Raw genomic sequence first — 22,799 nt, 5'->3', positions numbered from 1 at the left:
TCCTTGCCTTGTACCCCATTTGTGATGTCCTCCATCTTTTCCCCCCTAAGTTTTACTGAGAAATAATATTTTCCATCTTGAAGAAGTGCTCCATGCTTATTTTTGCCCCATACTCTTCTCTCTGCCGAATCAGGGTGTCATCTACCAGAGGCTCTTTTAGTGAGTCCCTGTTGAGAGAGTCTAATTTAACAAACAGTTCTCAAATGTCAGCGGCTTAACACCATAAATAGCGTTGATGTTCCTGGCAAGTCCATTGTCATGGGCAGCTCTCTTCTTGATGGTGGCTCCGGATGCAGTCTCCTTCCACCTTGTGATGTTGTCATCTTCGGTATGAGTCTCCATGGTTACTGGATCAGGGGAAAAAAGTGCAAGGATGGAATACCAGAAATGGTACATACTCCACCTCTGCTTTCATTCCATTGGCCAGAACTAGTCACATGGCCCCACATAGATGCAAGAGGGAGTGGGCAATGTCCCCCCTGGCTGGGCACTTCCTTTCCAATGACAACAGTACATTACTGGTGGTTGTTTCACCATCCTTTGAAAACACTGTTCCACGAGAGTGCCTCAGCTCTTCTGATCCCTAAGGGAGCTGCTCTGTTTCTCTTCCGTCTGATCTGTGTGTAATCACAAAGTCCTCCACAAGTCAAAGCCACTGGTAAGAAACGCAGTCCTTTCTGTGAATTTAAATAATGTGTCTGGAGAATAGGTGCCTCTTTATGGGCATAGCTGCAACATCATACCGTTGATGCATTCTGGAGCCAGAAAACCCCCTTGTAAAATTGGACCCACCACTTAGAGGATAAAAATGCCCCAATGCAATAACTGACAATAATTTCAGCTCAGATGTTCATATTTATTAAATATCATGAGTTTGGGGAATAAAAACCTCAATCTGCTTTTCTTAGAAGCTAGGTGTTGATGGGCCCAGTTGAGTCCCATGAGTTGTATTCTCTGGTAGTGGTTTCTGACACTTACATGTACAAGAGTGACTCTCACATTTTGGTAAGGCACCTCTGTCTTAAACATTTTGCTATGGGGTCACCTTTCAGCATAACACATCAGCAAAAAAGGCTAAATGTATGCATATATGGATGGATCCTTCTGAAGGCTGAAAATACTGCGTTTGATTGTCCTGACTCCCCGGAGTCTATTAACTTGCAGAGACCAAGGAATAACCTAGGGTTCTTAATCTTCTGCACTTAATTCAGGTCCTGTTATTTACATAACCATTTATTTCCTGACCAAGGCCTGCTGTTCTCCAAAGATAGGGGAATGGTTAAATAAATTATGTTTCATCTCTATGTTGGAGTATCAAGAAAGCTTTAAATTTTGTTTGTCAGAATTTTTAATGACCATTAGAAAATGCTCATTTCATATATATATGTGTGTGTGTGTGTGTGTGTGTATGTGTGTGTATGTATATATATATGTATATACATATGTACATATGTGTGTACATATATATATAGAAGTGATCTCGATTTGTGTGTATATGTGTATGCATAGCAAAAAAAATTGGAAGGAAATATATCAAAATTTTAACTGTGGTTATCTTTGCACAGTGGGATTATGGGTGACTCTCAGTCTTTATATTTTTCTGTGTTTTTCAGAGTTTAAAAATGAGCATGAATTGCATATGAGGAAAATATTAATCACCATACCTGTCGGTCAAGTCTACCATCTAACTGTTCTTGTGGAAATTACTAGAGGCTAGTAGAAAAGGGAACTTTGTTTTAAAGTGGTTGAACCCTGTATCTTTTTTTTTTAAGTTCATTTATTTTGAGAAGGAGAGAGAATGCGGGTGGGGAAGGGAAGAGAGAGAGCAAGAGAGAGAATCCTAAGCAGGCTCCTCGCTGTCAGCGCAGAGCCTGATGTGGCTTGGGGCTCCAGGTCACGAATCACGAGATCATGACCTGAGCTGAAATCAAGAGTCAGATGCTCAACTGATGGAGCCACCCAGGTGCCCCAGATCCTGTGTTTTTAAATGGAATAAAAGGTAGAATGACCTACCATCCAAAATAATGGCTTTATCACTTTTTCCCCCACTCCCAAATTTTACTGGTGAAACTTAACGAGCCCTTGTAGATAAATCTTTCCATGTGAACTGCAGTTTTGCTTTTTCATTGCAGAAGCTTGTTATAGAATTATAAGTTGTAAGGGTGCCTGGGTGGCTCAGTCCATTAAGTGTCTGACTCTTGATTTTGCTCAGGTCGTGATCTCACGGTTAGTGGGTTCGAGCCCCCCATCAGGCTCTGTGCTAGCCATGTGGAGCCTGCGTGGGATTCTCTCTCTCTGCCCCTCTCCACCTCCCGTACTTGGGCGCAATGCCTCTGCGTGCTCTCGCACAAGTTCTCTTTCTCTTTGAAAATAGTTAAACTTAAAAATTCCTTTAAAACAAGATGTGGAAGTACATACCAGAATTGTTATGAAACGTCAGCCTCCAGGTGGAGAGCATCAGTCTTTAATGTCTTACTTCATAGGAGAAGCCAGTGTGGCCTAAGCGACCTACCACAGGCTTGAGAGTCCTGGGCCCCAGTCTTGGCTCTGTTACGTACTCACTAGTAGCTGTGTGAGTTGGAGCTAGTTACTTAAAGCGTCTGAAACTTGTGTCCTTATTTACAGACTATACATAATACCTGTCTGGCATGTTTATTTTGATGATTACAGATAAGAAACGTAAGCCTAGCTCACTTGCTTAATTGCCTAATTGCTTAAGCAGCTTAATTGCTGTTGCTGCTGCTTTTGTTACTACTACAGTCGTTACTCCTAGCACTGTTATAACCACGGCCTTCACCTCTGCCGGTAGGAATGCTAACTGTACTGTCTAGCTGTGCTGAAGTCGGCCAGGTCGGTTTTGAGTAGTCTAACTTGCAGTAGCAGTCAGGGTTATATTCAGCTGCTTTCCAAGAACAGGACAGGCCTTCTCACCCATTGCCCCCGTCTCTTCCATCTGGCGATTAAGGAGTTAAATTCTAGTGAAGCAAGGGACATCCAGACCACCTAGGTCCAGCTCTCAGGCCTCTATCTTTCTGATTGTTCATCGAAGATAAATAGTTTGAATACTGTATCCGATTCTAGTCAAGTAAAAACTAAGGGGAGTCATTTATTTCCTGTGTTAAAGAGGAAGACGATACCATCATGGCCAACTGCGTTCGAAGACCGAAGCCTCGAAAAGTAGATTTCCGGGAAATGTAAGTTGCTGGATCAAATCTTTATTCTTCTTCTTCTCACTCTGTGAGTTCCTCCCCCGAATGGCTCTGTGTTCAGGACAGTATCGGTGAATGCAGCTGCTGTGGTCCTTGGGAAGCATCTTTACCGAGAAGGAGGGACATCAGTGACACCAATTGGAAGTTTTCCTTTCGGATTTCATTTTCTAAGAGATAGAAAATGTGTCTCACCACAAGCAAACGAAACAAAAAACAAAAAACAAAAACTATTCACTATTAGTTCTTAACTCTTCTCTTGTTGGGATTTTAGGAGAGAAGCCAGAGACTGATATAAACCATGACTCAACATGAACTTTCTGTGTGGTCATTTATGTACATTGTCCGGCCCCATTATTACATTGCAAATCAAGATCAATGAAGACAATCTCACTCAAGCATTCAGTTCTTGAGCTATCATCAATATTCTTATGCAGTTTAATTTGAGAGCTTGGTTATAATTGTATCAAAAAGGGAGAGAGATAAATCTTCCTCGAATTAGATGAACTTTATGAGATATAGTGTGGAATAGTCTCCAAAAATAATTTTAGTCTAACCCAAGCTCTTAGAATTAAAATGTCTGGACGATACATTTGTCTTTTGTTCTTGGGGCACCTGTCTGGCTCAGTCAGAAGAGCATACGACTCTTGATCTTGGGGTCGTGAGTTCGAGCCCCACATTGGATATAGAGATTAGTAAAAAAAAAAAAAAAAAAAAAGTAAACTTCAAAAAAAAAGTGTACTCCATTTTCAAGCCTAGAAGGAGAGTTAAGGATGAACTTTCCTTGCCTCTGCATAGAGTTAAATGAAGTAGAACTCTCCTATGGACTTGATGTTTGTGTCTCCTCAAAATTCATATATGTAAGCCCTAACTCCCAATGTGATGGTATTAGAAGGTGGGGCCTTTGGGCTGTAATTAAGATTAGCTGAGGTCAAGAAGGTAGAGCCCCAATGATAGGATGAGTGCTCTTGTAAGTAAAGGAAGAAATACCGAGCCTCCTCTCTTGGCCGTGTGAAGACACAGTGAGAAAAGAAGGCGGCTGTCCGTAAGGTACAAAGGGAGCCCTGAGCAAGAACCAGATTTGCCAGCCCCTGGATCTTGGACTTCCTGGCCTCCAGAACTGTGAGAAATAATGTTTGTTGTTTACACTATTCAGTCTATAGTATTCTGTTACTGCATCTTGTGCAGACTAAGACAAACTCCATGACACCCAACCTTTCTATAACACAGGTTCAGTTTCATTCCTGGCCAAAGCATGTGCTCCAAACACAACAACTGCGTAGTGAAACTGATACCAATATTCTCCTTTAAGACCAGCATTATATTAGGATTTTAGGTGTCACTTGTATGGGGTTAGGTTTCTTGTAGGAGAATGGAATTGTATTTTACCTGCGCCACACAATTCGTCATGCCGGAGATTGCTGGTCAGTGCCTTGAGAAGTTCTTCATGAAGATCAAGTCATTTGGACAGTGGTTAGCCTGAGCTGGCCAGGGTGAAGCGAGGTATTGGATCCAGGAGAAGACAGATCATCCTTTTGAGTATCGGTGTTTGTGCCTGGGGAGTTGACAGAGCAACGTTAGACACTGTGGACGTAGAGATAAGATAGTATTGCTTCTTGAGACTCTTGTGCTCGCAGCCAGGAGGGGCCCATGACAGTAGTCATTTGTTTTGACAACTCCTTGAATGCTTCTGCTGTTTTTAAAGTTGAACAACGTCAAGCCGCCTCCTCAGCCTACCTAGTCGGCCAATCTATAATTAAGGAGATCAGATTGTTGCAACTTTGGCTTCCAACGTTTCTGTGGTCTTTAAAACAAATTCTGCTATTAATATTTCATCCACAAGACTGTATTTAGTTTTCTGAATGTTCCTTGTCTTTTTAGCATTGTGTTCTTATACACGTGTCCAATTTTTAGTCCTTCATTCTCATTTTATGGTGTTTAGGAAGGAACCGTGTGTGGTTTAGGTCACCACAACTGGAAGCCCCCCAACAAACACCGTTTTAGCCTTTCCTAGAGACTGCCCAGGTCTCTCACCCATCTACTCAGTTAATCCCATCAGACTTAATGCCCCATGTTAATTCCAGCCTGCTGGACCGTGTTCCCTGCTATTCCGGCTGCTACTGTTTATGGAGAGGATCTGCTCCACACAAAGAAACCACTCGTAACAGGTTTGATTTGTTTTCTACCTGTATAAGCCTTGGCCTACTGGATTTTGGAATTGGGTAGAATTGAGTTCAGATCCTGGTACTGCCATTTACTTACCCCATGGGATAGGAAAAATCAATTAACTTCTTTGAGCCTGAGTTTTTGTAGCTGTAAAAAGGACATACTATCATTGTCCGAGTTCTAGACTGTCTTGAAGAGAAAAAATTTGCCTTTCAAGATTCTTCTGGCTAGCCGAAGAATGAAATTGACATGAGACAAATTAATAGGAGAAAAGGGAACAAAGCTTAATAACATGTATATGCCCCATATACATGGGAGGGACCCAAGAAAACTCCCTGAAATGACTGAAGCCATCACCGTAAATACCATCTCCAGCTAAAGGCCAAGGAAGTTGTTGGGGTGGGGAGTCAGTTATGGGAGGTGACCAGAAAAAGCACAGTAAGTAAGGATAAAGTTGTTATGCCTTCTTCCTTGATGACTGATGCTAGAAATTAAGTCATTCCCCGCTTCCTGGTACAGCCTTACAAATGGAGATTTTCTTTATACATGTAAATATTTCCTATAAAAGGGTAACTTCTAGTCAGTTTTCAGAGTTTCCCCTGTGTCTGCTAGTTTTTTTTTTTTTTAATGAGATGGACTCATTTTTTTTTTCAACATCTATTTATTTTTTGGGGGACAGAGAGAGACAGAGCACGAACGGGGGAGGGGCAGAGAGAGAGGGAGACACAGAATCGGAAACAGGCTCCAGGCTCCGAGCCATCAGCCCAGAGCCTGACGCCGGGCTCGAACTCACGGACCGTGAGATCGTGACCTGGCTGAAGTCGGATGCTTAACCGACTGCGCCACCCAGGCGCCCCAGCTAGTTCTTAAAAATAACCAGCCTCAAATAATATGTCAAAGAGGCGTATCTTTAGGGCCGCAAAATTTGCTCCCCTACAACTATATGAGTTGAAAGTTTAGCAACATTTTACAGGTTACCACCCTATAATAGATACAGTAAAGGCCGAACAACTGTGTATGTGCACAATTGGTTACCTCAATGCGGGGCGGGGGGGAAGCAAATCAGCTATTCGGTATTAAGTACAACAGAAGTATTTAATTTATTAGAAAGGCCGAATCGACTAATTTAATCAGTATAATCAGGAGAGACGTTTGTGTGGAAAATTTCCCTGAGTTAAAACAAATGAATAATTTATTGGGTTTACCAACTCAGCAGCATCTTTAGATTAGTGGCTTACTAAACTGAAAGCATTCTCCAGTTGAAATGTATCAACTGTTTGGGTGTTTGCAGATCCAGTTTGCAAACACCCAAATAGTTGATACATTTCAAATTGCATTCATTCAAATGCAACGAATAAGTACACAGGCCTCGTATGGCCCTTTTCTAGGCCGTGAAATGAGAAGGTGGAAGGGTGAGTGGTAAATAAAAATACATGGCCCCTGCTCAGAAGGAACACAGAAGAGGGGCTACAAGATGGGCAACTTAAGTCACTACAACAAGCATAATACACGCTGAATAATTTTTTTTTGAAATTTTTTGAGAGAGTGTGAGCGAGGGAGAGGGGCAGAGGGAGGGATACAATCTTTTTAAAATTTGTAAAAAAATTTACATCCAAGTTAGTTAGCATCTAGTGCAACAATGATTTCAGGAGTAGATTCCTTAATGCCCCTTAGCCATTTAGCCCATCCCCCCCTCCCACACCCCCTCCAGTAACCCTCTGTTTGTTCTCCGTATTTAAGAGTCTCTTATGTTTTGTCCCCCTCTGTGATTTTTGATATTATTTTTGCCTCCCTTCCCTTGTATTCATCTGTTCTGTGTCTTAAGGTACCTCATATGAGTGAAGTCATATGATATTTGTTTTTCTCTGAGTAATTTTGCTTAGCATAATACCCTCTAGTTCCATCCACATAGTTGCAAATGGCAAGATTTCATTCTTTCTGATTGCTGAATAATACTGCAGTGTGTGTGTGTGTATCACCTCTTCTTTAGGGAGGGATACAATTTTAAGCAGGCTCCATACTCAGTGCAAGAACCCTATGTGGGGGTCAATCTCATGATCCTGGGGCCACAACCTGAGCTGAAATCAAGCGTCAGGGGGCGCCTGGGTGGCCCAGTTGGTTGAGTGTCTGACTCTTGATTTCAACTCAGGTCATGATCTCACAGTTTGTGGGGTTGAGCCCCACGTCGGTTTCTGCACTGACAGCACAGAGCCTGCTGGGGATTTCTCTCTCTCCCTCTCTCTCTGCACCTCTCCCTGCTCACAATCTCTCCCTGTCTCTCTCAATAAAGAAATAAATAGAAAGGAGTCAGGTACTCAACTGACTGAGCTGCCCAGGCACCCTCCACACTTGAATACATTCTAAGAGCTCATAGTTGTCAGGGTTTTTTTTTTTTTCCCCCCTTGCTACACTTGTAGGTTAGAGGTAGGGGATGGCATTCTGGAGGGAGTGGGCTTTCAGTTGGGCTTTTCTTAAAAATTTTATTTTTAAAGTTTTATTTATTTATTTATTTATTTATTTATTTGTTTATTTGTTTATTTTGAGAGAGAAAGAACCAGCAGGGGAGGGGCAGAGAGAGGGAGACAGAGGATCTGAAGCAGGCTCTGTGCTGTCGGCAGAGAGCCCGCCGCGGGGCTTGAGCTCCTGACTGTGATATCATGACCTGGGCCGAAGTCAGGCACTTAACCGACTGAGCCACCCAGACGCCCTTTGTCTGGGCTTTTAAGGGACATGGGCTCCTTGTTGTATTCTTTTATAAGGTGGTCAGTCAGGTACAGTCACAAGGGGAGGCAGAGGAGAGGCTCGGGGAAATGAAGTTTATGACGCTCCTAGGGTGAGAGACCGGAATCCCAGCCCGCCATATAGGGCCACAGGAGGAGGACACCAGGTGGTCAGAAGGCAGAGGTGGTCAGAAGAGAGGACTGAGGGAAGTTTTAGGCGAGGCCTTTGTTGGGGTTTCTGAGGGAAAGGCAAGGCAGGGTGAACAGTTTAGGATCGGCTCGTTGGAATAATTCCCATGGGCTTCGAGCAATGGGGATGATCTCTAGTTGTCAGGCATCAGTGCCCCACCAGGATTAAGACACAGGAATATTGTTTCCTCGGGTGTAGGGACCGGAGGGAGGAGGTATGGCTTCGGATTAGTTGGTTTATATGTCAGTGGCACGCTCCTGGCTTGGCCCTTGGAGGGCCAGACTCTTTCCGGCAAGAAAGGTATTTTTTTTTTTTTTTTAAGGATGTCAAAACATCATAATATATAGGAAATTCAAAATATTTGGAAGCGTATTTCTTGGGCTGTTCGTTTGGCTTTGGAGTGTGTAGGGAGCCACAGCACAAAGGCACAGGAGGCAAGCTGGTAGCCGGAGTTCTAATGGGAGAAGCAAAGCTGTTCTTACATGTGGTTGCAAATATTAAGGCTGATGATCTACAGCCCCGTGGCCGCCTTTTGTCAGGGTCTGGAGGTTTGGGTCAGCTGATCTCCGACAGGCCCGAGGCAGCTGTTGTGTCTAATACATCTTTGCTTGAACAATTGGATTAAGGTGATGTTTTGATATATTGCCGGTCATTTTTTATAGCCCCAAATCTCTGACATTCTTGGCTTCCTAGATGATTGTATTCCCGCTGGCTGTGGCAGCCATATGAGTGCAGCTTTTTGAGAGTCAGAGGAACATAAATACACCTTCTAGCCCTTATCCGGGAGTGTTCTGACATTGGCTTCCATTGGCCACCTTCCTGGTGAAGCACTACAGGAAGGAATGCTGATAACTCACTTGCTTATTTTGTTTTTTTGACATTTTCCCCCCCTACAGATTGGAGTGTCCTATTGTTTTTTATTCTAACAGATGGCAAAATAGTAGCATTGAAGACAATTTCAAATCAGATACACTCTGATACCTCCGTGGTTTATTCCTTGGCTGTTACAAGCCCAGTTAGCAATGGTAGGGGTAAGGCTCTGTCTCATACTCAAGGACCCAGACGGACAGTCTGCCATCGTCAACACATGGTTTCTTGTTATTGACATCCAGCTGGCAGACAAGGAAGGAAGCCGCACGGGAGATGTGCGTAGGCCAGGCAGGGAGGTCGTTCACATTTATTCTACACAGGTCAGTCGGCCAGAACTCGGCCACATGGCTCTACCTGGATGCAGGAGGAACTGGGACATATACAGACAGAGCAGGCACTTCCCAGCATCAACTCACTTTGGTGCAGCTACATGCAGCTACTGTTTCCTTTCCTTTCCTTTCCTTTCCTTTCCTTTCCTTTCCTTTCCTTTCCTTTCCTTTTTTTTTTTTTAGTTTACATTCAAGTTAGTACTAAACATATAGCTTAGTACTGGTTTCAGTGGTAGAACCAAGTGATTCGTCACTTATGTATAACACCCAGTGCACATCCCAGCAAGTGCCCTCCTTAATTCCCATCACCCATTTACCCACCACCCCTACCTCTCCTCCAGCATCCCTCAGTTTGTTCTCATTCTGTATACTTTTTAAATGTGTATTTATTTTGAGAGAGAGCACGAGTGGGGGAAGGGCAGAGACAGAGGGGGACAGAGGACCCGAAGTGGGATCCTTGCACTAACAGCAGCAAGCCCGACGTGGGGCTTGAACTCATGAACTGTGAGATCAGGACCTGAGTCAAAGTTGGACGCTCAGCTGACTGAGCCACCCAGGTGCCTTGGTCTCTTAAAGAGTCTCTGTGGTCTGCTTCCCTCACTGTTTTATCTTATTTTTTCTTCCCTTTCCCCATGTTCATCTGTTGTGTTTCTTAAATTCCACATATGAATGAAATCATATGATAGTTTTCTTTCTCTGACTTACTTCACTTAGCGTAATACACTCTAGTTCCATCCACGTTGTTGCAAATGGAAAGGTTTCATTCTTTTTGATTGCCAAGTGATATTCCATTATGTGTGTGTGTGTATATATATATATATATATATATATATATCACCTCTTTATCCATTCATCAGTCAATGGACATTTGGGATCTTTCCTAATTTGGGTATTGTCGATAGTGCTGCTATAAACGTGGGGGTGCATGTGTCCCTTCAAAACAGCACACGTGTATCCCTTGGATAAATACCTAGTAGTGCAATCGCTGGGTCATAGAGTAGTTCTATTTAAATTTTTTTTTCAATGTTTATTTATTTTTGGGACAGAGAGAGACAGAGCATGAACGGGGGAGGGGCAGAGAGAGAGGGAGACACAGAATCGGAAACAGGCTCCAGGCTCCGAGCCATCAGCCCAGAGCCCGACGCGGGGCTCGAACTCACAGACCGCGAGATCGTGACCTGGCTGAAGTCGGACGCTTAACCGACTGCGCCACCCAGGCGCCCCATTTTTTTTTTTTAATTTTTTTTTCAATGTTTATTTATTTTTGGGACAGAGAGAGACAGAGCATGAATGGGGGAGGGGCAGAGAGAGAGGGAGAGGGTAGTTCTATTTAAAAAAATTTTTTTGAACGTTTATTTATTTTTGAGAGATACAGAGTGCGAGTGGGGGAAGGGCAGAGAGAGAGGGAGACACAGAATCCGAAGCAGGCTCCAGGCTCTGAGCTGTCAGCACAGAGCCCGATGTGGGGCTCAAACTCACAAATTGTGAGATCATGACCTGAGCTGAAGTTGGACGCTTAACCGACTGAGCCACCCAGGTGCCCCATGGTAGTTCTATTTTTAACTTTCTGAGGAACCTCCACACTGTTTTCCAGAGTGGCTGCACCAGTACGCATTCCCACCAACAGTGCAAGAAGGTTCCCATTTCTCCACATCCTCCCCAACACCTGTTGTTTCCTGAGTTGTTTATTTTAGCTATTCTGATGGGTGTAAGGTGGTATCTCCTTGTGGTTTTGATTTGTATTTCCCTGATGATGGGTGATGTTTACACACAGCTATTGTTTTAAATTTGGCATCGTTGCAATTATAATCATTGTGTAGCTTGCTTTTTCACTTTATATATTAAAACCTTTCCTATTTGTGTAGTTCGCATAATTATTTTTAGTGCTATGATAGTATTCTATTGATGAATCATAATTTATGAGGCTGTGTCTTATTGGACCTCTGGATTATTTTTCTGGTTTTGAGACACAATTTCCATGAACATTCTTCTGCTTTAAGATTTCTCCCCCTGGGGCGCCTGGGTGTCTCAGTCGGTTAAGTGTCCGACTTTGGCTCAGGTCATGATCTCATGGTTCTTGAGTTCGAGCCCTGCATTGGGGTCGCTGCTGTCAGCACGGAGCCTGCTTCAGATCCTCTGTCTGATCCTCTGTCCCCATTTCTCTTTGTCCCTCCCCTGCTCACGCTCTCTCAAAAATGAATAAACATTTTTTAAAAATTGCTCAGTAGTGTCTAAAATTGTGCGGGTCATGAAAGACCAATGAAGACTGAGGGATTGTTGCCAACTGGGGAGGAATGAAGAGAAATAACAACTGAATGCAATGTGGGATCCTGGAACAGAAAGAGGGCATTTGTGGAAAATGTGGTGAAATTTGAATAAGGCATGTAGTTCATAGTATTTCGTTAATGTTAATTTCCTGGTTTTGATGATTGTACTATGGTTATGTAAGATGTTAACATTAGGAGAAGCTAGATAAAGGGTAGATGTGAACCCTATTGCTTTTGCAGTTTTCCTGCTGGGAAAATTCCTCTCTGAAGATCTCTGGTCCCATCCCTGAGGGCAAGACTTGCCTGGTTTTTAAGGGGAGGAACTTGATTCCCAGCCTAACGACTATTTCCATAGGACGCACACATTTATTATGTCTTTGGTGGGTTACCAATCTACAGATTTATAAGTCTATAAATAGAAATGATCTGGTATCACTAGGCCTGGAACCTCAGAATTATACTGTTTTTGCATGCTTCTAGATGGGTGTTATTTCTCTCAGGCGCTGCTTCGGGCTTTGTGTAATGACACGTGGTGAGCTCTTGTATGTTGAATGGCAGAAGGCCAGGCCAGTTACCATGGTCTCCCTCAGCCTGCAAGGGGTGTCACAGAGCTATTGCCACCAGAATCCTTTTGCTTCCTATCTCCGAATGGCTCCCGAAGCACCGCTGCAGACAGTAAAAGCCTCGGTTGTCCCTCTAACTCACAGGGTGGATAATGTCTCCTGTCAAGCATTCTCCTGGCGAGGGTCTGTCTCCGCACAAGCAGGAGGAGAAAGACTTACATGCTGGAATAGTACAGGCAGCACATGTTCAACAACTGAAATCAACTTGAAATTGCCCTAAGTGATGACCCTGTAAAGCAGTTCTGACATGGGAGACTTGCAGTTAAAGCCTCATTGTAGGGTCAAAAATAAATATTGGGCTGTCTTTCCCCCGTTCCTCTTTATCAGAGATTGACCATCTAATTCATTTTAATAGAAGTGAACATTATATGAAAATGACATAGGCTAGCTATAAAAATTCAAGCGACACAAGAAAGTACAAAGAATATATTTAAAACAAAATCTGAAGTCTCGGTGCTCAGAAATGAGTGATATTATCACACTTGGTAGCCATTATTATAGTTCGCGCTCTCTATAAAGACAGAAGTACGAATGGATGTGTAGGTGTGCAGATAGACACAAATTTAAAACGATTGGATCGTAGAGAAGCATGTTACTATTTTAAGAAAAGTATTAGATTTTATTTTTCCTAGATTTATTTTTATTTTTTTAATGTTTGTTTTTGAGAGAGCATGAGCGGGGGAGCAGCAGAGAGAGAGGAAGACACAGAATCTGAAGCAGGCTCTAGGCTCTGAGCTGTCGGCACAGAGCCCGACGTGGGGCTCGAACCCACGAACTGCAAGATCATGGCCTCAGCCAAAGTTGGACGCTTAACCAACTGAGCCACCCCGGTGCCCCAGTTTTCCTGCATTTAACACAAAGTAAGATAGGGCTGAGGAAATCACTGAACATGAGAGAAAACTTTCTTTGCCATGCAGTTGTGCTTCTCAAAAGATCCCTTTAAGGTTGAGAAAACAGATTCTTAAGATCATTAAGAGACTGAAGTAAGTGTTTGTTATAGGATTCCGTATTTCAACTTTAACTTTATGAATCCGTATTGAGTTCTCTTACCATTTGTCTCACTTCCTTTGTTTCACCTCTCAGTTTTTGGTGCTCGTTTTGGTTTTATGTCATCAGGGCTTATAAATGTTTATGTGTTCCTTTGAAATCACAGTTCCCTCAGTTTTTGTTTTTAAGTAGGCTCACAGCTACCCAGCCCTGAGATCAAGACCTGAGCTTCGATCGAGAGTCAGTCCTTTATTAAAAAATTTTTTTAATGTTTATTTATTTTGAGAGAGAGAGAGAGAGAGAGTGCGAGCAGAGGAGGGGCAGAGAGAGAGGGAGACACAGAATCTGAAGCAGGCTCCAAGCTGTCAGCACAGAGCCTGACGCGGGGCTCAAACCCACGAACTGTGAGATCATGACCTGAGCCGAAGTCGGACGCCCAACCGACTGAGCCCCCCAGGCGCCCCCAAGTGTCAGTCCTTTACATGACTGAGCCACCCCGGTGCCCCATGATTAAATTGTATGTGTAATTGAATTCAGTGCGTATTGTCCCATTACCTTATATGGTCGTGAAATCTTCATTTGGTTCCCCCTGTTGGTTGGCTGCATTTCATTATCAAATGGTATGTTTTTAAATGTTATTTATTTATTTTTGAGAGAGAGAGAAAGAGAGAGAATGTGCACATGAGAGTGGGGGAGGGAGAGAGGGAGAGGGAGAATCTGAAGCAGGCTCCACACCCTGCACTCAGTGGAAAGCCCAACAAGGGGCCCCATCCCACGACCCTGGGGTCAAAACCCTTGGAATTTTGTAAGTGAAGGAAGTTATAAAGGTGTGTTTTGTTATGTTGATATGACTTTTGGAATGTCCCTAGATTACCTAAGAATGAGGGCTGACCACCAGAGGAACCAACCTGGTGATTTAAGGCTTGGAACTTTTAGTCCCACTCCCACCAACCTTACGAAGTGGAGTGGAGCTGGGGGTTGAATCAGTTGCCAATTAATAATTTAATCAGTCATGCTTATGTAATGAAGCCGCCATAAAAACCCAAAAGAAACGGGGTTAGCAAGCGTCTGCATTGGTGAACATGTGGGGATTGGGGGAGAATTATGTTCCCAGAGGGATCGGAAGCTCCATGTTCTTTCCCACATAGTTTCCCCTACGTGCCTCTTCCATCTGGCTGTTCCTGCGCTGTATATCCCTTTGTAATAACCAGCGATCTAGGAAGTAAAATGTTTCTGAGTTCTGTGAGATGCTCTAGCAAATTATTCTCTCCAAAGGAGGGCGTTGTGGAAACCTCTGATCTATAGCTAGTTGGTCAGAAGAACAGGTAACAACCTGGACCGGCGAGTGTCCTCTGAAGGAGGGGAGGCAAGGGCAGTCTTGGAGGAAGCCTTTCAGCTGTGGAATGTGATGCTCTCTTTGGGGAGATGGTGTCAGATTGGAGTTGAATTGCAGGACACTGAGTTGGTGTCAGGAGAATTGCTTGGTGCTGGTCTTGAAACCCCTCCTGCCCAAGAATCGGGATTCGGATCCGGACACTTAGCCATTTTCGTGAATCCCCAGGTCTTTCCTCCAGGCAGTAGATTCTGTTTACTTGTCATTTCCTATTTATTTATTATAATGTATATTAAGACGATTTTAGTTTTCATTTTATTTTCTTAGTTCCTCTGTATATCTCCTCTGATTTTATCTTATATTTCATTCTTGTTTTATTTCCTTCCCCCCCCCCCCCCCCCCAGCTTGAGGTACTCCCAGAAAAAATGTAAAAAACTGCTTTGGTTTCTTAAGTTTTGTTTTCCTCCAGATTTGCTGAGTTTTTTCTTCCATTCCAGTCCCCTTCATACCCTTCCCTTTCTCCTTTTCTGCGGTAGTTTTCTTGCACAGTTGCTTTGCAATTTTACATCTCACTCTTACTTAATACTGGCAGCTTTGTCCAAACCTTTTATTTGCTCTGCAGTAGTAATGATCATGGTCTTTGATACCCTTCCTGTTTTACTTAGATCCATCTTTTAAACCCCAGGCCCATGCTAAGGTACAGTGTGATCTCCGAATGTCGGTTCCTGTAGTCTCACAGCCGGAGGAAAGTTCTTGCAGGTGAAGTGGCATTACATGGGGATTTGCAGAAAAACCTGCGTTGAGAACCTTCCCTTCCAAGATCTTGTTAAACATGTCGGGGCCCCTCTACCCACTCGGGTGTATTTCACTAGTGTGGGCTTTGACCTATTTCCTGATGGTGTTGCTGCCATTTCTGAGGTCCCACGGGGACTGGTGTGCTCCTTCATTCCATCTGTCTCTAAGTTGAAGGTCACCAGTAAAACTCTTTTGGTTTAGTGGACTCGTCTTCTCTTTTTCCAGTTCTTTTTCTGAGCTGTGGGATTGGGGTTAGGAACCCGGGGAGGGTCTGCTCTGCTCAGATTCACTATCCCTTACGTGTGTCATAACCTCCGTCCTTTCCCAGCTTAAATTACATGCTGATCGTTCCCTTGGTCCTTGTAGATACCTAATCGCTTTCCAGCGTCTCTCATGTGGTAAAACCATAGTACTGGCTAAATGCAACCGTGCCCTCTCTGCACGTTCACCTGTGTAGCTGAACATGGCTGAGTGAACACACAGCCTCGCTGATTGGTTTCATGTACCTCAAGTGGGCCCTTAGTGCCACCTAACAATCTCACTACTTTTCTCTAGTCCATTTGTGCACCCACTCTCCCAGATGACTGTTTCACACATTCTCCTCTCTCCTCAAACACCCAACACCTCCTCCCTCGGGCTCTCTCTCAGTGTTCGTGTTTCCTACTCCATTGAGAAAATTGAAGCGATCAGAAGAAAACTTCTGCAGACTTCTACCAAAACATCTACCCACATACGTTCATGTGTACTCATATTTTTTGCCTTCTATCTAGTTGCTAAAGATGAGTTCCCATTGCTTTGAAAGCCAACCATTCCATCTCTGCATTAGATCTTATCGCCCCTCTTTTTTTTTTAATTTTTTCTTTTTAATTTTTTTGATTTTATTTATTTATTTTTAAAAATTTACATCCAAGTTAGTTAGCATCTAGTGCAACAATGATTTCAGGAGTAGATTCCTTAGTGCCCCTGACCCATTTAGCCCTTATCCCCTCCCACAACCCCTCCAGTAACCCTCAGTTTGTTCTCCATATTTATGAGCCTCTTCTCTTGTGTCCCCCTCCCTGTTTTTATATTATTTTTGGTTCCCTTCCCTTATGTTCATCTGTTTTGTCTCTTGAAGTCCTCGTATGAGTGAAGTCATAGGATTTTTGTCTTTCTCTGACTGACTAATTTCACTTAGCATGATACACTCCAGTTCCATCCACGTAGTTGCAAATGGCAAGATTCCCTTCTTTTTGATTGCCAAGTAATACTCCATTGTATATATACCACATCTTCTTTATCTGTTCATCCATCAATGGACATTTGGGCTCTTTTCAGACTTTGGCTATTGTGGATAGTGCTGCTATGAACATGGGGGTGCATGTGTCCCTTCAAAACAGCACACCTGTATCCCTTGGATAAATGCCTAGTAGTGCAACTGCTGGGTCGTGGGGTAGTTCTATTTGCAGTTTTTTGAGGAACCTCCATCCTGTTTTCCAGAGTGGCTGCACCAGCTTGCATTCCCATTATTGCGCCTCTTACCTACTCAAGGACGTCATTCCAGTTCTGCCTTCTCCCTCATGTATTTTTCCTTTTCTACTTGATCAATTTCAGCAACAAAGTCATGATATTAGTCCTCTGAGTTTAAAATGTCTTCTGGGGTGCCTGGTTGGCTCAGTCAGTAAAACATACGACTCTTGATCTCGGGGTTGTTGGTTTGCATCCCACGTTGGGTGTAGAGATTACTTAAAAAATAAAATCTTAAATAGTTTTCTGTTGACCCCCACTTACCATGCCATTTCCCATCTCCCATTCACATAAGAATTCATACAGTTGTCTACACTAGCTGTCTGCCATTCATCTCTTCCCATTCTCTCTTGAGCCCACTCCAGAAAGGCTTTTACCCCTACCACTCCACTAAACTGCCCTTCATAAGGTCATTATGGCTTCTTTCAAATTCAGTGGTCTATTCTCAGCCCTCATTTCGCTTGCTCTGTTAGCGGCATTTGCCACAAATTGATCACCTCTTCCTCTTGTAAACACTTTATTCACTTAGCTTCTAGAACAATATAGTCTACCTTCTCTATTTTCCTCCTGCTTTACTGGCCATTCCTTCTTAGTCTCCTTTGCTGTCATCTTCTGACTTTGTGACTTTGTGACTTTGGCATGACTCAAGCTTCGTCCTTGGATCTTTTTTCTTTCTTTATACTTACTTCCTTGATAATCTTGTCCAGTCTCATGGATTTAAATCCCTTACGTGGGCTTTCATGTACCAAATGTACATCTCTTACCTGAGTCTCTTCATTAAGCTCCATATTTATATATCCAAATTCCTACTTGACATACTTACTTGGATAACTAATAACCATCTCAAAACTAACATGCTGAAAATAGGACTCTTGATCGTCACCCATTCCTCATACCTGCTCCATTAACAGTCTCCTGTATATAATTTGATACGAACTCCATCCTTTTCTCTTTTATTAGATCAGGCCCAAAACCTTGGAGTTTGCCTTGATTCTTCTCTGCCTCCTATCCTCTTATACCCTCCATCTAATCCATCAGCGAATTCTGTTGACTTTACCCTGATTGGCTTTTTTTCTTCCCTCCCTCCCTCCCTCCCTCCCATCTTTTCTCTTTTAAAAATATTTAAGTGATCTCTGCACCCAAAGTGGGGTTTGAACTCATGACCCCAAGATCAAGGGCCACATGCTCTTCTGAGTCAGCCAGGAGCCTCTGTCTTTCTTTCTTTCTTTCTTTCTTTCTTTCTTTCTTTCTTTCTTTTTCTTATTCTGAAATCTGACAACTTTTTCTTGCTCCCATCACTATCATCCATGTCCAAGCCACCATATTTTACCTGTATTTATTGCATTAGGTTCTTCACTGTCCTCCCTTCTTCCACCCTGCCCCGTATAGTCTTTTCCCAGAGCGGTTGCTTTACTGGTGCGTTTCTTTACTCAAGACTCTCGGGTGGCATGTAGTGGCCCATAAGGACCTAAGTGATCCGATCCCTTGTTGTCTCTCTTACCTCATCATTGGCTTGTCTTTTCCTCGATCACTCTATGCCAGCCTCTTTCAGCCCCCTCACTCTTTCTCAAACATGCCAGACACACTCTTACCCGTGGCCTTTGCACTTGCAGTTACCCTCCACTTGGACTTTTCTAATATACATTAGCAGTACCTGGCACTAGTAGTCACTCAAGTGTGTAGAGTTGAATTCACTGAGTTCACAAATTAAGGGGTAGATTTTCCGAATGTAGAGGTTAAAAGAGCACCCAACAGATCCAAGTAATCTCTTTATTCTTCATTGTTATTTTGGCTTCAGTTTTTCCCTTGACTCTTCTTTTATGAGTTCAGCGAGGAGAAGAGGTCGGACGCTAGCTCCTTTAGATTCACACCATAGCTTCTTTCCTCATATGTGAGAACTGACCCTCTCAGCCTATTCTGCACAAAAACCAAGGGCTTTCTCTTGCTGGCATGAGCATTCTTGGGCATCTGGGACATGTGAGTATCTTCTTGTTTCCAGTTAGCAGAGCCACAAATGAGTGCCCAGAGGGTACATTCAGTCAGTTTCCTATTTGAATATTCTTTCTGGAACTCATAATCAACCGGTTAGAACATTACTACTCGGCACGAAACATTGCTTTAGCTTGGAGAAACAGTGTTTGGGTTGCAGTTGCCCTGCTGGGTAAAGCCATTGCCTTTGGTCTGGCGTGCAGGTATTTGTACTAGGTTTCATTTAACAAAGAACTTGCAGTTGAATCCTGACTTAATTCCTGGGGAGACATACTTGGGTGTTTCCCGTTAACAACATTGCTTCCAACTAATTAAACTCATTCTTTTTTCTCAATTGGCTTTTCCTCATTTAACATGCATGTGCCCACAGAGTTACTCTGTTACAGTCCTCTCTAACTTTTTGATGCCACATCTGACTTTTCAAAGAGTGCTGACCTATTTGACCGTTGGCTACCATTTAACCTTGCAATGAAGTGCGGTGGATGGTTAGTTTCAAGCCTTAAATGGCATTAATGTCACGGAGAGATTGTATTCGTAGGTAAGCAAGATTTGGCAGAGGAGTTGACATGATTGCAATGTATCTCTACTCTTTAGAATCTCTTCCAGGTATATGTTGTGGATATAAGTGGAGAGACAAATGATAAAGAATGAGGAGGGCGAATTTACAGGATTTCTCATCCCTTGGGCTTATAAAAATGGATTTTTAAGGACACTGCTCATATTCATCGGGTCTAAGGGAAGTAACTTGTCAAACAGCTCTCGGTACTACTTGGAAATCAAAGATATTGCTGTGGCCATTACAGCTCCCGTAAAAAATTTATTCTGTAAACGCTTTCGTTGGTGCAGTCATCACTGTTTTTAGCCTTTTAATTCTCTCTCTCTCTCTTTTAATCTTATTTGACTAACCTATAAAAGTGTTGTGCTAGGGATAAATCATTTATTCTGAAGAAAGAACATATATTATTAGAATTTGCCGGAGTCTAGCTCCAGCAGGTCCAGGGGTTCCCGAAGGATGAACGGCGTTGGCGAAAAAGTGAAAATAAAACAAAACTAAAACAAAAATAAAAATAAAAAACTAAAATAAAAAACTAAAATAAAAGTGGACACAGACAACAGCAGTGTTTTGAACTGGCCGATTTATTGCAGTAAATGTGGCATTGTATTTGCTAGTGATTTCCTTGTAACATACGTCGTCTATGTTTTTCTAACATTACCCAATTCTAAAATTGTTCTTTTGTATAATCGCCCAATAAGGAATAACATGGTTGTTTTGTCATAATGTTCCCTCCTGCCCTTTGCTTATTGATTAATTTTTAAATTGCTTTTATTATGTATCTATGTTTATCTATAATTTATAAAGTATTTGCTGTTTTCACAAAAGGTCATTTGTCTCTCAACACCTCAAGTGGAACAGTTACGGGGACATGACCTCTTAGTTGTTTTCCCGAACCATTCGTGGTTTTGAAGAACAGAAGTGTTTGCCTGGGTCCGAGGTGCCAGGAAGGGGGCCAAGAGGGCCTTAGAAACCCATGCCTTATACGTTCTCAGAGAGACAATGCACCTAGGAACCAGTGAACCATTCTGTACTTTAACCGACTAGGTTCAGTCATCATCTGGAATGCCTCCTGGGGGCCAAGTGGGCCCAGGGGTCAGAGTGACCTGTGTCCAGAGATACACTCCTTAGTTACCGGAGTGGGGCTTTCGGATCCATATGTCTCTCCTTTATAGGCCCTCTTTGCTGGCAATTGTATGAGGCTGTCTTTCCTGTAAGTAGAGGAGTCTCCATAGGGAATGGCGAGGGCTAAACGTAAGGCCGCACAATTTCTCGCGGAACCTTATTTTCTTCCCTAATGGTTCTTTTCCCAGGGGACCTGCCGAGGGCCATTCCCCAACAGGCAATACCCCAGGTAGTTTTAAGGCCGAATTACCTAAAAGCGGGAGGACCAGAAGCTTCCCTGTCGGCGGGCCCCCTGCGGTCACCAATCCGCCCTGCCACTCAGGCTGGGACAGCTCGGCTTCCAGCCAGAATTTATTTGCCAGCAAGCACTGGGACTTTTTAAAACTGAAGAACTGGTGAAATGTTCTTATTTTCTGGGTTAAGTTGTTTTCCCTCTTGCTAACGTCCTAACCTCTATCTCAGAAGTGTTTTCTTAGTAAGCTAAAAAGGTCCCGGGACCGTATTGCCGCGTGGTTATGTGGCACTTGATTACAGCTGTAAAACACTTTTAAAGACTCCAAATTGTTTCACATATACAAAAATATTCAGAGGTCTGAAGAAAAATGCCATGGTCATGCTAAATAAGAATCCAGTTACAGAACTGTGATACACTTTCCTTAGCAGAGTGGTGAGGAGATACAGATTTTTCCTAACAGTTATCGGTTGAACTGTGTCCCTCAAAAAGGTATGTTCAAGTCCTAACCACCGGCACCTGTGACCAAGACCTTATTTGGAAAATGAGGTCTTTTCACATGTAGTCAAGTTAAGATGAAGTCCTACTGGAGTATGATGGGCCCTTGTCTAGTGTGACTGGTTTCCTTCTAATAAGAGAAGGGACACGGACCCACGTAGAACACGGCCGTACAAAGACAGAGGCAGAGATTGGAGCTACAGTGCCACAAACCCAAGAATGCCTGGGGGTACCAAGAGGTGGAAGGGGCAAGGAAGGGCCCTCCATTAGCAGGTTCAGAGAGAAGATGATGGCCCTGCCGACATCTTGATTTCAGGTGGCTTCCAAAACTGGGGAGAATAAATATCTGTTATTTTAAGACACCCAGTTTGTGGTACTTTTTTACAGTGGTGCCAGGAAACAGATACAATTACTGAAAAGCGGGCAGGACATAACTCTCTAAAATGCATTACAACTGCCTGTATGGAGGCATAATTTGATGAACAATGAGGTATACTGCCTCATCAATCTCTAATTCCGGAACTCTGCATGTGTTTCCAAGGTAGAAGGCAACTGTTTCTGTTTTGATGCTTCCCACCTTGTTTGGACCACAAGCAAAGAATTGCTGAGCAGATATGAAAGGGACCTCGTTGAATCTGACGGTCAGTGGGAGGACTTGGTTTCCCGTAGCGACCTCATCTTCCAATGTTGGGCGTCTTGCTCTGTCAGTCCTTAAGTCCCCTAACCAAATTGGTACCATAGCAATGATGACAGCATCTGTGTGAATGAGACGATGCAGTGCAATCCACTCTGAAATCAGGGCGATGGTGCAAAGGCAGCATAATTAAACTTGGATACCAGAGTTTCAGGATTTCCTATCATGCAAAATGTAACCTGTAGTCATGAGCACAGGAAAATCGGACACGTTAGTCAGCCCTAGGTATCTCGGACGGCAGGGCTGTGCGCCGGAGGGGAGTGGTTATGAGTTGTGCCTGTTTTTTAAAGTTCATTTATTTATTCTGAGAGAGAGAGAGAGACAGAGAAAGCAGGGGAGGGTCAAACAGAGAGAAAAAGAGAAAATCCCAAGCAGGCTCTGGGCTAGGGCTCTGACTCAAGAACCGTGAGACCACGACCCGAGCCAAAATCCGGAGTCAGACACTTAACCAACTGAGCCACCCAAGCTCCCCACAGTTGTGCCAGCCTTATGCTGGGTCTTGATAATATCGACGGACATCAGGGACCCCTTTCTAACTCCCTATGTAAACAAGGTGAAATAAGAATGAGGTCATGTTCTTAGGTCTCCCTTAGCCTGTAGGTAGCATCTTTATCCAACCTCTTCCTTTATAGAACACAGCTGATCTCTTTCGCGTTAATGTCCCCCTTTCTGTTCAGCGTGAGGTCATCTTTGCAAGGGGAACTACGTGAATGGTT

This window comes from Prionailurus viverrinus, chromosome X (assembly GCF_022837055.1).
Source record: "Prionailurus viverrinus isolate Anna chromosome X, UM_Priviv_1.0, whole genome shotgun sequence".
NCBI lineage: Eukaryota > Metazoa > Chordata > Mammalia > Carnivora > Felidae > Prionailurus > Prionailurus viverrinus.
This window is presented reverse-complemented; position numbering follows the sequence as displayed.